The sequence below is a fragment of the Bos grunniens genome, chromosome 6 (assembly GCF_055505025.1).
Source record: "Bos grunniens cultivar Pamir isolate PY7600 chromosome 6, Bosgru_T2T1.0, whole genome shotgun sequence".
Lineage (NCBI taxonomy): Eukaryota > Metazoa > Chordata > Mammalia > Artiodactyla > Bovidae > Bos > Bos grunniens.
The window spans coordinates 45,352,919-45,368,343 of NC_141170.1; the positions used below are offsets into that span (position 1 = coordinate 45,352,919).

Consider the following 15,425-nt stretch of genomic DNA (forward strand, 5'->3'; position numbering starts at 1 on the left):
CTGGCAGGACAGTCACTTCCTAATTCCACAAACTAGAAAGGAGACCACATTTTGTTGTGGACATCTCCACTGCAGCAGCCATAAATATGGCTTGCTCTTCCTCTGCTAACTTCCTTCCCCATTACCAGAAGGCTCTTCTCCCTTCCTGTTGTCCAGCCAAACCTCAACATCCTTCTGGTTATATTTCACTTCCACCAGAATTCCAAATAAAAAAAGTTCCAGTCTTTTATCTTGGTAAGTAGGTAAAGTAACTTTCTTCCGAAGAGCTTATTGTTTCCTTGAGGATATTTATTATCATCATTATAACTTTAAAGAACAATGTTCATTCTTCTCCAGTTAATCAAAGGGAAATATAAGCTGTTTGCATTTTGAATGTTTTTGATGAAAGACTTGAGTCAAGTATCACATCAAATTATCTTTCCAAATAAACAGACAAAGGAAAAATGCCATGAAAAGTGCCCAAAATAATTAATAATGCAACATTATAACCTACCTACACTCCTTGTGGTGAATTAATTTTTCTGAAGTCATCACTAACTCCTGGGAGCTGGAGTGAGTTATAGAGGTGATCTGTGAGCTTCTAAAATCAATTAAAACCAAATAAAAATAAAACTATGAAAATAAAATGAGGAGAGGCTCCTTTACTGTTGCAAGTAGCACAAAACTGAGCACAGACTTAAGCAAAAACAGAATTTATTGTTTCACTTAAGATGAAAAGTCCAGAGGCATACTAAGCTTCAGTCACGGTTGAAAGCTGAGCTCAAGCTATATCATCAGGACTGTTTCTCTCCATCTCTCAGCTTCATGACTCTCCATCTCTCAACTTCATGACAAAGTGGAATGGAAGCAATGGTTGTAACTCTTATACTCTCTTAGGTGTCCAGCAGAGAAGATCAAGAGTTCCTCAATGAGGAAAACATCACTGCATTGCATTGGATCCGATTGGGCCATATGTTCACCTTGAAACTTATTATAGCCAGGGGGAACTAACTGTGGGTCTCATGTATGAAATCAGTTTCACGTAATCCAAATTATGAGATGGAGAAGGTGGTTCTAAATAGGGGAATTAGGGTATAGATGCTGTTGGGCTTGGAGAAGTCTCAATACCCCACACTTGGAACTAATTGAAGGATCCAGGAGCTAGGTAGAGAGCTACAAAAATATCACCTTTATGATACGTCTTCATATCTGTTAACCAAGTTGGCTTGCTAACTCCTGAATTAGATGGACCTGCCGCATCATAGACATTCATTCTCCCACTGCGGACTGCTCTTGTCAGATTTATGGCATGGAGCAGCAGAGAATGCTCTCTGCAAATTGTAGATGATGAAGAAAAATACAGAGAAGAGGGCTGAGTTTAATGTGCCTGGTCACTGTACCAAAACTCATCCATTGGGTAAGTCACGCTTTCTTCCTTGGAGCAAAGGGAGAAAGTGGGCACAGGGGGTAAAGAAGCTTGGATTATTACTCTGAAGAAGTTCCTACACACAACAATGGGGGAATGAGGAGTAAATGTCTCCTCCCAATATTTAACAAGAGTGAATGAATGGTGATAGCAAAAAGAGATGTCCACTACCAAAAAAAAAAAAGGACTTATTCTTAAAAACACAGAGCGAAATATATACATCCAGATGGTTAGATTCCTAAACCTTTTTAGTTATAAAAGGATATTAATCCCACCTGCTATGGAAGCACCATAATACCCTTTAGATACTGTTCTTCACAATTGTTGTTATCTCTTATCTGATTTGGTGTTTATCTATAGATGAAAGTTAGTCAAGTATAAAAAGTGGACTTTACGTTGATGCCCTGGGACAAAGCAGGAATAAGAAACCGGAAAAATATGGTTGAAAACTTGAGAAAGTGATTCAAATAAGATCAAGATGAGATTCATATTAACCTGGATGTGATCCTAGAATATAAGATCCATGAAAACAGGCTCCTTGTCTGACCTGCTCACCACTGTATGTTTTCCCAGTATCTAGAATGGGGTTTCTGGCATTCAGCAGGTGCTCAATACACACTTGTGGAATGCGTGAACTGGCAAAGAGAATGATCTCAGGGGTGACTGTGTTTTGAATAGGAGGAAAACAGAATCTTGTTAGGGGTTATAGTGGCCATGAAAAAAGCAGTATCAGTTTGGATCTAAGACTCTATTTAACTAAAAGGATCCTACTACAATGCAAGCTAAGAATTACTGAGTTGAACTAGAACAGTGCAAGAATCATAGGAGCCAAAAAAATATCTGAAATTAAATGACAGAGGTCTTAGAAATAATCCTAATATATTACTTCTGACAATGGCTGCACATCTGAATCACCTGGGGAACTCTAAAAATTCCAATACCCAGGCCTCACTTGCAAAGATTCTGATCTACGCATCCATAATTTTCAATATTTCTCAGATGAATCTGACATGGGGGCGGGGGGGGTGTCAGAGCTGAGGACTACTGGTCTACCACTACCCTATCATCTTACAGAAGAGGGTGAGCTTGAAAGGTAAAAGATTCAGAATGTACCTCGATAGCCAAAGTTTAGATATACTTTAAAATCATAAATAGGAAATAAAATGTTCTTAATGTCAATCCTCATCCATTCTGAAATCTCTGAATCTCCCAAAATATTACCAGAACCAACTATTTTTGTATGTAGAAAAGGACCATCATTCCAGCCCAGTTCTTGTCCTAGAAGCCATGGGAGGCATTGACAAGTTTTTCAAGAGTGCATGTCATGATGAAAAGGTGGTTTCCAGAGACAGACCTGGCTAGGGTGGAAGGATGAATTCAAAGGAACAGATATAAAGACCAGGAAGTCATGCAGTTATCCAGGAATGCATGAGCCCTTGGTCATGAGATGGAGATTGTGAACATGAGCAACACCATGGAAAGCTATCAACAAGGCTACAGGACTGATGGCCTAGGAAAATACAGGGTGAAAGTGAAGTGAAAGTGTTAGTTCTCATTAGTGTCTAACTCTTTGCAACAACCCCATGAACTGTATAGCCCACTAGGCTCCTCTGTCCATGGAATTCTCCAGGGAAGAATACTGGAGTGGGTAACCATTCCCTCCTCCAGAAGATCTTCCCCACCCAGGGATCACATCCATGTCTCCTGCATTGCAGGCAATCCTTTACCCTCTGAGCCACCAGGGAAGCCCAAATACAGGGTGAGCCGGAGCCCAAAGCAACTGCAGGTCCAAGACGTTGACTTCATCCAGCTTTGCATCCTAAATGCTTGCCTGACCAGTAACTACCAAAGCCCCTTTGAAGGAGGGGAAAGAAGGGAATAAGGGAAGAGAGTACAAAGCCCTGGTGGGGCCCAAATCTACTTCATTTTGTCTGCCCAGGGTGCCATGCAGTTTTGTGAACAGAAAGTAGAGAGAAGGGACAATGATGGTTATCTCAAGAGAAGCCACTTCCTGGTCACTTGTGTCCAGAACACTGGGGCCCTCAGGGAGAGGGGTTTGGTGGACCTTGACCTGATTTATCACCATGTTTTAAAAATTAAGCACGCTAGCTGAGTTAACCTATCCACCTCAGACAAGACTCCCTCAAAAGTATTTTGCAAACCATCACCCAACCGGTGAAAATTTTGTTTTCAAAATTTCTCTTACGGGATCTGACTGTCCCTCCCACCCCTGAGGGGCTGTGGAGTGTGCTGCCTGTATTTACAGACGTGCCTACCTAGCAGCCTCATTTTACAGAGGCAGAAATCACTCCAAAAGGAAATGATGCCTTTGTGGAGGAACTTGTGTTAAGTGTTCGTTCCTAAAGCACAGGAAGGGTGGGGGTCTAAGTAACTAGCCCCAAGCCGACGCTGGTAGGGCTGGGTCCTGAAAGGAAGCGATGCAATTCCCAGCAGCCCCTCCCCCGCCCACCCCCGCCCCAGAGGTTACCAGGGCCCCCCTAAATCCTCCGGTAATGGGGCTTTCGGAACTTTCCCTGAGGAGAGCCTGCCAACGGCTAATAGATACCACTGTCGGGAAGGCTTTTATGCTGCGCAGCTTACTTTTTCCTTTCCGCAGTTTCAGCTCGTTGCTCCTAATTACCTCCCTTTGGACCGCCCGGCTGGCGTAGGGGATCAGAGCCTGGCCTGCCTCAGCACCTCTCCGCCCGGAAAGGTTCTTCCTTCAGAATGGCCCACTTAAAATGCAGCCCCTCGCAACCGCGCTCCAACTCAGTGACAGGTCTCGGGAGTTGGCCGGCTTTCCCGTGACCCTCTGACTTGCTTGGAGCGTCCTAGTGGTTAAACCCCGGAGCCCCCGCAGGTGAGAATACACCATCATCTCCTCCCTCCTTCTCTGCCCACCTGGGCTTCCTCACCTTGTCGGTTCCTACAACAGCTGAGGCACGGCTGATGGGGGCAGAGCTCTCCTGCCTCCACCCAGGAGCCCCAGCATGATGTATTCTCTCTTCTACAAGAAAGGTGTGAGGGCTGTGCCCTGCAATGAACACGGACTTGATGTATACAGTCAGCATTACAACCCCAGGCTGCAAACCAGGGGGGGTTCTCATTCAATTCCCTCAACCCTCCTGTGCCTTTTAACTAACTTTGAAATTCCTCACCCCGCTGCAGGTGCCTCCACGCTGTTTCCAAGAAGTAGAGCTCAACATAGATTTATTTGGTAACCATTGCAGGAATTTCAAAAAATGAGAACCAGAGGAAGAAGCCAGACCTGAGGTAATTAAGATGATTTGTTTCACACGATTCAGGTGAGCACAAAGGGACTCCTGAACACAGAGAATAGAAGATCAAAGAGATGACGATCAGAAGGTGGGAGCCCAGCCCCCACTGCCAAACAAAAACCCCTCTCCGTGTTTTTAGCTTCTGCCAGAGATCAGACAGGAAGATCATTTTTTTAAAAACTCGTGCTTTCAGTTGTTGGCTTCCAGAAGAAAAAATTCAAATGTACGTGCCATATTTACAAGGTCACAGATCTCCTGACTCGAGATCATTTATCTGTGGAAAGCAGCCCACTATTCAAGCCCCAGGAATCCCACCGCAAGAATGAATGTTCCTTAGAAAGCACCAGGCCTTCGCAGGCTTGTTGACGGCTCTGGAAAATCCTCTCCAGTGCTGGGATCTCCTCCTTCCCACGGCACCCAGCCAGCCATGGGAAATGAAGAGGGGGGTCAAGCAGGAGAGGAGCAGAGCCCACAGGGGTGCGTGTGAGCTCTTAAAAAAAATTAATTGAGGCATGTGGAATATTCAATCTTCTTTGAGGCATGAGGGATCTAGTTCCCAAACCGAGGATCGAACCTGGGCCCCTCTGTACTGGGAGTGCAGAGTCCATAGCCACTGGACCAGGGAAGTCCCTGAGGGAGCACCTTTTAGGCCCACAGCATAGTATTTGGCCATGTCTTTCTCCTTTGCTACAATATTGATCATCAAGAATAAAACATCATGTTCTTTTCCAACACTTGGATATACCTCAGACCTTCTGATCTTTTTCCATAACAAATAGATTCCTCTATCTTCCCAGTTAACTAGCCTGATGGCCTCCAGCTGACCTGAAGCAGCCCCACCTCTCCTCCTAGGTCATATTTTGCCCAGAGTCCCTCACAGGCCCTGGGAAGTTAGGCTTGTTTGGATCTTCTTAACACAAAGACAGATCTAGAATTGAAACCCTGGGCTCTGGCAAAATGAAAACAGAAGCCTTTTTCATCTTTGTGGTTATTGTTTCTCATCCCTTTTCCATCAAGTGACTTCAAGATCCCTTCCACTCCTGAAATAAAATTCTTACCTCCTGTAGAGATGACTTTAAATGCGTGATACAGAGTGTTAGACAGGGTGAATACTAAGCTTAGTATTTAGTACCCCGTGAGTACCATTCTGATAATTGATTTTAAAATGGAGAAACTAAAGACAGGGAGGTTAAACACTTGCACCCAATCACAGAATTAGCAAGTGGGGGATAAGGGTTTTCCACTGCCTCTGTGAATAAGTACCTGAATTCCTTCAATACCTTAAGACTACATTTATCAGAAGCTTCCTAGCTATAATGGAGACTCAACTGACTGAGCAGTGGGACGCCCAGGAGGTAGTGTTTTCCAATGAGGTTTTGACAGAATTGATTGAAATTGAATGAGTGTTCCTTTGCCTGGGAGGCTTCCTGGTGCTTTGAATAGGGCTTTTTCACAGGAGGCTGCTGCCTGCTTACTCCAGGCCCCAGAGGGCCTGCACACCATTGGTCAAACACTGTTGGAGGTATTGACCAGGCTTGCGGAAATAAACAAATTCTCTTGTTCAGCAGTATCCCACCCGTAATGCACTGTCTTATCCCCTCGTTGTATGCGGAAGGTCCTTAACATTCCTTCTCCATTCAACCATCTCAGAAATTTAAGAGTCCCCAGTCATTCTGCCCTAATCCAGAAAAGCCCTACAGAGCCCACATTGATGTCTCAGCTCCAAAGGGCAGGGTTATCTTGGATCTTTCTTCCCTGAGCTAGACTTAAACGGAGTTGTTCCCTGTGATAGAAGGAGATGGCACAGACAATACAGCCGTTTCTGTGCTGTACCAGTGCTTCTCAGGCTTCTACAAACACACAAATCACCAGGGAGCTTGTTAAAATGCGGATCCTCTTGCAGCAAGTCTGGGGGCCTGTTGTTGAGTCACTAAGTCGTGTATGACTCTTTGCAACCTCATGGACTGTAGCCCTCCAGGCTCCTCTGTCCATGGGATTCTCCAGGCAATAATACTGGAGTGAGTTGCCATTTCCTTCTCCGGAGGATCTTCCCAACCCAGGGATCGAACCTGGGTCTCCTGAATTAGCAGGCAGATTCTTTACCACTGAGCCACCACCAGGGAAGCCCCTGAGGGCCTGAGGTGCTACATTTCTGACAAGCCTGCAGGGGGTGCCCTGCCTCGGTCCTGAACCTATGAGTGACCAAAATTATTTATGCTTATCTCTCCTCCAGTGTGAAGCCCTCAGTGTTGCATTTTGACAAAGACGTTCAGTGGAGACAAGAGGCCACAGCTTCACCTTACCTCTCTGAGTAGGAGGAGGGATTTCCTCAGAAGCAAAGACGTCAGTCTCCTTGAATGAGCCCTTCAGACCATCCGAAGAGGAAATTCCTCACCCTCTGCTGGACTGGAGCAGAGTTTCAAAAGAATAGCAAGGAGAGATAAGAAAGCCTTCCTCAGCGATCAATGCAAAGAAATAGAGGAAAACAGTAAGATGGGAAAGACTAGAGATCTCTTCAAGAAAATTAGAGATACCAAGGGAACATTTCATGCAAAGATGGGCTCAGTAAAGGACAGAAATGGTAGGGACCTAACAGAAGCAGAAGATATTAAGAAGAGGAGGCAGGAATACACAGAAGGACTGTACAAAAAAGATCTTCACGACCAAGATAATCACGATGGTGTGATCACTCACCTAGAGCCAGACATCCTAGAATGTGAAGCCAAGTGAGCCTTAGGAAGCATCACTATGAACAAAGCTAGTAGAGGTGATGGAATTCCAGTTGAGCTATTTCAAATCCTGAAAGATGATGCTGTGAAAGTGCTGCACTCAAGATGTCAGCAAATTTGGAAAACTCAGCAGTTGTCACAGGACTGGAAAAGGTCAGTTTTCATTTCAATCCCTAAGAAAGGCAATGCCAAAGAATGCTCAAACTACCACACAATTGCACTTATCTCACACACTAGTAAAGTAATGCTCAAAATTTTCCAAGCCAGGTTTCAGCAATACGTGAACCGTGAACTTCCAGATGTTCAAGCTGGTTTTAGAAAAGGTAGAGGAACCAGAGATCAAATTGCCAACACCCACTGGATCATTGAAAAAGCAAGAGAGTTCCAGAAAAACATCTATTTCTGCTGTATTGACTATGCCAAAGCCTTTGATTGTGTGGATCACAATAAACTGTGGAAATTTGCCTCAAGACAGTGAAATTCCTCACCATCTGCAAACCAAGGCCTGAGTGATGATCAGGGTCCAGCCCACTCCGCACAGCAGGCCCGCATATGAGGCCACAACAGGAAGGAAAATGAACTCTGCCTTGTAACCACACCTGCATACAGTCCCTTTGGTGGCCAGGCTGATTCAATTGTGTATCCTAGGTATTAAAAGGAGAGTCAGATGTTTCCTTCAGAACTGGAACAGTAATAATGGGGCTTCCCAGGTGGTGCTAGTGGTAAAGAACTCACCTGCCAATGCAAGAGATGTAAGAGACTTGGGCTCGATCCCTGGGTTGGGAGTATCCTCTGGAGGAGGGCATGGCTACCCATTCCAGTACTCTTGCCTGGAGAATCCCATGAAAGAGGAGTCTGGCAGGTTATGGTCCATGTGGTTGTGAAGAGTCAGATACGACTGAAGCAACTTAGCACACATGCAGTAATAATGAATCAACACCCTGAAACCAGCTTGGTGGGACCTCAGAAACTGGCTACACAGGGACTTCCTGGTGGTTCAGTGTCTAAGACTGCATGCTCCCAATGCATGAGGCCCGGGTTTGATCCCTGGTCCAGGAACTAGATCCCACATGCTACAACAAAGTTGTAGAGTTCACACTGTCACAACTAAAAACCTCACATGCTGCAATTACATAAGACCCAACACAGCCAAATAAATATTATTTTAGAAAGAAAAGGAATTAGCTTAGAGACATCCAAGAGAAAGATAAAGCTTGAGGAGTAAGAGCTGCATCTTTAAGTCTCAGCTGCAATTCTTACATGCAGATTTCCCCTTCCATTGCCAAATACAGAAAATCTAGGTTTGCTCATTAAGGAAGAGAGAATATTAAAGACAGAGACATTACTTTTCCAACAAAGGTCCACCTAGTCAAATTATGGTTTTTCTAATAGTCATGTATGGATGTGAGAGTTGGACTATAAAGAAAGCTGAGCACCAAAGAATTTATGCTTTTGAACTGTGGTGTTGGAGAAGACTCTTGAGAGTCTTCTCTCAAGAAGGAGATCAAACTGCAAGGAGATCAAACCAGTCAGTCCTAAAGGAAATCAGTCCTGAATATTCACTGGAAGTACTGATGCTGAAACTCCAATACTTTGGCCACCTGATGGGAAGAACTGACTCCTTGGGAAAGACCCTGATGCTGGGAAAGATTGAAGGCAGGAGGAAAAGGGGACGACAGAGAATGAGATGGTTGGACGGCATCACCAACTCGATGGACGTGAGTTTGAGCAAGCTCTGGGAGTTGGTGATGGACAGGGAAGCCTGGCGTGCTGCAGTCCATGAGATCGCATAGAGTCAGACACAACTTAGCCACTGAAATGAACTGAAGAGAGAATAAGGATCATGAAGCTTTAAAAAATAATATAAGTCTCAAAAACTCTGTTCTTCAATGCTGCTGGTAGACATAAGATATGCTGGTATTGTGCCTAAAGACAGGATGACACAATTCAAGAACGGGTGACGGGGAGTCAGCTCAAGAAGCCTGATGTAGCACCCCTAGTGGAGAAGAGTAGCATTCATGGTCCCTGCTTCTGATTAGCTAAGGGACTTGACCATTGGGATTCCTTGGAAGGTCATTTCTCTAAAAAGGAATCAACCCAAGCTCTGATCTTCCCTAATAACATAACTACTTGATGCACATTTTGAAACTAAATAATGCTATTGTTTATTAAATAATTCCGGTTCCAAAGGGAAAGAGGCCATGGCCAGATCAGCCTTGAGCAAGCATCCCAGGGCCCGGGCAGACTTTGAAGGAACAAGCATATTGAGACATTACTTGAAGCTCAGAAACAGTAGGTGCCTGCGCCCTCTAAGTGGCTCATGTGTTACCAATCTGACAAGTCTCATTGATTTAAATGGCTGGAGCACTGCTTGGATTTTAATCTCCTTCACCTTTATACAAAGGAGGTCGCTGTTTAAATGCTTTTACTTAATAATGTAAACACCTGTCACATGCCAGGGCAAAGCCATTAAGGAAAAGGATTATTTAAAGCAACGCTCCTGAATACCACATTGCTATTATTGTCTTATCCTCCATTGCCAGGGTCTGAGCAGGGCTTCTTTCTTAAGCTAGGAGGCAATAGCTGAGTCACCTAGTGCTCTGTCCCCCAGAGAGGTCTGCAGAGGTTCCTCTAAAATGCAGATGGAAGAGGCATCTGCTCACATATTGTCATGTAAAGGACCCCCAATATCCGACCTGCCAAGACTCAGCAAAGTAGTGTCTATCGAAGTCTCCTGTTAAAATGGAAAACTCTTTCCATAAGGAGTACTTGGCCACTATCCTGGAGCCATCAATACAAGGCACACAAACTAAACTCTTCACAGGTATCATCTCTTTTATACCTGCGACAACCCTAAGATTTAGCGCTAGCATTATCTCCACAATCTGATGTACAGAACGGTTAAGTAACTTTCTCAAGGACACACAGAATTTAGCAGGAATACAATCAAAATCTAAGGCTGACTTCACAATGTGCTCTATTAGTTTACTACATAAACTGGTAAGAGGAAAGCCTAGAGGAATGGTGCAGAAGAGAGTCAGTGAGAAAGAGCTAGAACCTGGAGGACTACTGGGGAGGAAGGCCTGAGGATGTACTCTAAGGCCTGGACTGCGGACTTCTGAACAGAACACTGTATTGGCATCAGAGGCCAAGAGTTAAAAGCAGAAGAGCGAAGGACCCTTAAGACATTCAAGAAGATGCCAGAAGATGTGAGAGCACTACCTAGAGCCTAGCTTGGAGGGAGGCCTCCCCCTGCTCCCTACTCCCACTGTTCCTTTACCCACACTGCCTCATCCAGGTAGCACACCTGAGGCCTCAGCATAAGCCCCTCCTCTCCATACCTGTCTACATCTTCTGCAAGCTCATCAAGCTGCTGGTCTTAGCAAAAGCCAGGTCAGCCTGTGCCCTGCTTTGTGGTCAATCCACTCAAGGCAGCTGTTCTCTTGCTCTCTATTCAGATCTTGCTTGGCTAGTGCCTTTTTCATCTACACTTTACTCGCATGCCTGACCTTGCTATGAACTTGCACCAGGTCCCAGCTATTGATTGCTCTTATCAAAGGGGTTGGCAGGGGTGTTCCCTTCTGCTGGTTTTCCTGGTAATCAATGAGCCAACCAGATGTCAGTTCCTCCTATAACTGGCAATCTCCCGGTCCCCCTGAGAGTGAAGACTGCTGCCCTCTCCTGCCCACGGTCTGCCTCACATGGTGGGGTGTCGCTCCAGGACCTTGCTTCAAACACATAAGCTTCCCCATACATTAGATCAGTGATGTTTCTGTCACTGACTCTGGGCTCCTTCTTCAGTCTCGAAGCTGAGCGAGTACAGGACTTGTAGGCTTGCAGGTTGCAGCCCACCCCCTGACAACAGTACCCAAAGCCCTGATATCATCTAACTAACTGTAGACTAGACACACTGGCCCTGGGGAGGAGGGCACACTCCTGGGACAGCACAGGCCCCAACAATCACAGGACTTCATCCAAGCTACTGATCAGATATTGGTCTCCTTCACAAACTCATTTTGGCAAAAAAAGCCAATCTGGCTTAGTCTCAGCAATTGAATTCAGCAGTGCTTTGCAGGGAAAAAAAAAAAAAAAAAACCTTGAATCAATACAGAACAAGAAGAGAGAAAATGATTCATTCATTCATTCAATAAATATTTATGGAGCATCTTTCTGGTAGAACCTGCCTGGTAAAGAATCCGCCTGCAATGCAGGAGACCCTGGTTCGATTACTGGGTCAGGAAGATCCCCTGGAGAAGGGAATGGCTACCCACTCCAGAATTGGGGCCTGGAGAATTCCATGGACTGTATAGTCCATGGGGTCGCAAAGAGCCAGACATGACTGAGTGACTTTCACCATAAAGCAGGCACTGCCCTTGGTACTGTGGGCAAAACAGAGAATAGAGGCATCATTGACCCTCCCCACCTAGAAGGTTCAGTCATATAGGGGACAGGAAGGAAATCCGTAAAGAGGGAAAATATAATGTTATGTTTGGAGAGAACGTAATCTTGTTTCTCCAAGAGTGGTGCCCAAACCAGCAGCAGCAGCATCACCCAAGAATTTGTTAAAACAGCTCCTCACATCCCTCCCCAGACCTACTGAATCAAACACTTTGGCATGAGCTCCAGCAATCTGTGTTTTAACAAGCTTGCCAGGGAACTCTGATTTGTGCTTAAAGGTTTAAGAACCACCTGGTTGGAAAGTAAGGTGGGGAGGAGAGCATCTTTAGAGAAGATGATCAGGAGAGACCTTTCTGACATTCAAACAGAGACTGAAGAGATGAAGAGAAACATGCCATGCAAAAGCCAAGAGACAAGAAAATTCCAGGCACAGGGTACAGCAGATGCAAAGTCCCTGAAGTAGGGGAGAATTTACTATAGTCAAAGAACAGAAAGGAGAAAAGTATGACCAGAGCATAATTATTGAGGGGAAGCTAGGGAGAACAGGGGCTTGATTGATCAAGGAATCAGAGACCTCAGTAAGGAGCAGGAATTATGAACTGACTTGAATGTTCTAAAGAAAGAAATATGCTCCTTTGAGAGCATGTAACACATGAATCTGACTTCAATTAAGGTCAAGGAGGGATTCCCAGAGGTAATGATGTTTGAGACAAGATATCAACAGTAAGACCGACCCTGATGCTGGGAAAGATTGAAGGCAAAAGGAGAAGAGGGTAGCAGAAAATGAAATGGTTAGATAGCATCACTGACTATGCTATGTCAGTGATTCATGTCAATGGACATGAATTTGAGCAAACTCCAGGAGATAGTGGAGGACAGGGAAACCTGGCGTGCTGCAGCCCATGGGGCTGCAAAGAGTCATACATGACTTAGCAATTCAACAAGGACCTCAACAATAAGTACAATAACAAAGGAGGCGGAGGAACCGTCATTTGCAAAGGCTCTGAGACAGGAGCAAGCATGACACTGTCAGGAAAAATGATGATGAAAGACTTGAAGATAGGCAAAAAATGATTACTGGATATTCTGTCTAGCATACCCTTCCTGGTTATCTGTGCCTTTTATTATTGTTGGCCTGTCTTACAACCATTGCAAGTTGTATAAAACTGATAGTAATGTCCATAGAAATGCAAACTAATTTAGTCCAATGGAATGCAATTAATTGTTGCTCTATGAATATGGCTAGTTTTACATTTATTAAAAATTTCATTTCAGTATTTTGTGATGTGTGTGTGTTTGTACTGAGATCTTTTTTGAGCCAGTAGTGACATCTTACTGGTTCTCTCATTAATCGATGAGAGAAAAAGTCTTTGACATATGTTTATTATATGTTTGTATGAGTTACGATTTTACCTTTTTAAGAAATTACTTTTAACAATTATATTGTTGTTGTTGTTTTCAGCCACTAAGTTGTGTCCAACTCTTTGCGACTCCATGAATTGCAGCGCACCAGGCTTCCCTGCCTTTCACTATGTGTCAGAGCTTGCTCAAACTCATATCCATTGAGTCGGTGATGCCATCCAACCATCTCATTCTCTGTCGTCCCCTTTTCCTCCTGTCCTCAATCTTCTCCAGCCTCAGGGTCTTTTCCAGTGAGCCAGCTCTTAGCATCAGGTGGCCAAAGTAGTGGAGCTTCAACTTCATCATTAGTTCTTCCAATGAATAAATATTTGAAGTTGATTTCTTTTAGGACTGACAGGTTTGATCTCCTTGCTGTCCAAGGGACTCTCAAGAGTCTTCTCCAGCACTAGTTCAAAAGTACCATTTCTTTGGTGCTCAGACTTATTTACGGTCCAACTCTCACATCCATACATGACTAGTGGAAAAAACATAGCTTTGACTATACAGACCTTTGTCAGCAAGAAAGTGCAAAAAGCTAGTGTGGTAGTGGGTTACCAGCTAACAAGATATGCAGTTAAGATTGAATTCAGATAAACAAGAATGTTTTTATTTAAATATGTCCCAAATATCACATGGAACATATTCCCAGTTTTTAAAAAAATCAATGTTTATTAAAAATTCAAACTTAACTGGCCATCTGTATTTTCATTTGCTAAATCCTACAGTCCATGGGTGGGAAGTTGGGAAGCTGACCATGCTGCCCCCTCAGCCCCCATCTGCTCCCAGGGTCAGGAATAGAAAGAAGCACCTTTCTCTGTCTTTGACTTCTGCTCAGTTGCATCAGTGCACCTCCTCACCAAATTTCAGAGCAAAATTTTACTTAGTGCTTTCCAAAAACAGCTTAAATCGTCCCCCTCATATAGGAGCAGGTGCAGAGGGCTTTCCCCACTAACACTGCTTCCAGGCTCGGACTTGTTGAGTTCCAGTACTCTCGGAAAAGTTGCTGTCTTACTTTCCACCAACCTCTAAAAGCCTTCCTTTCTGCCCTACGAGAGTGTGTAAGATGCTGTATACTCTGGGGACAAAAGAGAAAAAAAGGGCTAGTTCCATGGAATACACACTGTAGGATTTGATAATGTCTCAGATCTCACACACCCTCGTCCCCATCCAAAATTGCCCACCTCTTCCCCAGTGAGGCCTCCCAGCTTCAGGCTGAAGCTCTTCCATATTCAAGCCATCTATTAAAATGCAAATATCCCTGCTTGAAAACATCCTAACATCCGCTAACATGTTAGCAGAAATGGACTGACAGGACATGTTACACAAGCCAAGCACTTGATGAAAGGCAGAATAGCAGCCTGGAAAGGGGTGCTGGGGGCCAGGAAGGAGGGAGACCCCAAGGGAGGAGAAAGCTATTCCAAATATGCAGGAAACCCAGAGTCACATTTTAGACCTCAGGCCAATCTTGCAGGCAAAGCCAGTAATATAAAATCCAGGAAAAGTCATTTTCAATTTGAGGCCAAATGCTCTTGTTATTTTATCTGCCTTTCCCTACAATGTGATATAGGATACCCCCAAAAGGAATATTTTCATGGTAATATATTTTTGACTCAGTGGGCATCCCCACAGGCTTGCAATAGAAAGACACCTGCAAAATGTATAAACCCCCTGCCACAGGCAGTTCCCATCACCAGCAGGACTCTGATCACATCCTCCTGAGCCTCGAGCCCCGTTAGGTCTCAGAGGAATTATTATCACTTTCCAAACACAGGGGACAATGAACCGGCCTGGCTCTTCCTGGAATGTAGGAGTGGGAGCCTGGCAGACAGATTCTCTCCAGATTGAATAAATGCTGGGGGGCCTGAGGGCGGGGGGGAGGTTCACAGTCCCCGGGAAGCATCCGTCCCTTTTTAAGCAATGGCTGTGCACACCGACTTTGGCTCCCAACCTCTGTGATATTTCTCCCTTATAAATTGGACAGCACAGCATGCGGTCAAGGAGCCATTACAAGCCCTCTCAGACTAGATTTTTTTTTCCCAGGGACTTAATTTCTTAAAATGTTGGAGCCATCGTTCTCTTGGAAAGTAGGACAGTCTCTCTTTGAGCCTGCCAGACAAAAACAAAACTAAACAAAACAAAAAAAGCAAAGTCTCCGAAAGGATCACTGGCAGGCAGGCTTCCTTCGCAGCACCTGGAGGCCCCTCCCTCCCAAGC

At 44.6% G+C, this 15,425-nt stretch overlaps 2 long non-coding RNA genes across 4 annotated transcripts in view; one reads left to right on the forward strand and one right to left on the reverse strand.

Annotated features, from left to right (window-relative positions):
- LOC147370614 (uncharacterized) overlaps positions 1-4,141 on the reverse strand; it is a 314,358-nt gene extending 310,217 nt beyond the window's left edge. Inside the window, exon 1 of one of the 2 annotated variants that reach the window (XR_015165358.1) lies at positions 4,007-4,141. This is a non-coding gene — a long non-coding RNA (uncharacterized LOC147370614). The remainder of the gene's footprint in view (positions 1-4,006) is intronic. The other variant, XR_015165359.1, reaches the window with a different exon arrangement.
- On the forward strand, positions 4,128-7,287 carry LOC147370616 (uncharacterized). Of its 2 annotated transcripts, none has more exons than XR_015165365.1 (3): positions 4,128-4,265; positions 4,574-4,678; positions 6,917-7,287. It is a non-coding gene; the product is annotated as an uncharacterized LOC147370616 (long non-coding RNA). The 2 variants fall into 2 exon arrangements; XR_015165366.1 differs by lacking the exon at positions 4,128-4,265 and adding an exon at positions 4,278-4,423.
- Positions 7,288-15,425: the final 8,138 nt, after the last annotated feature.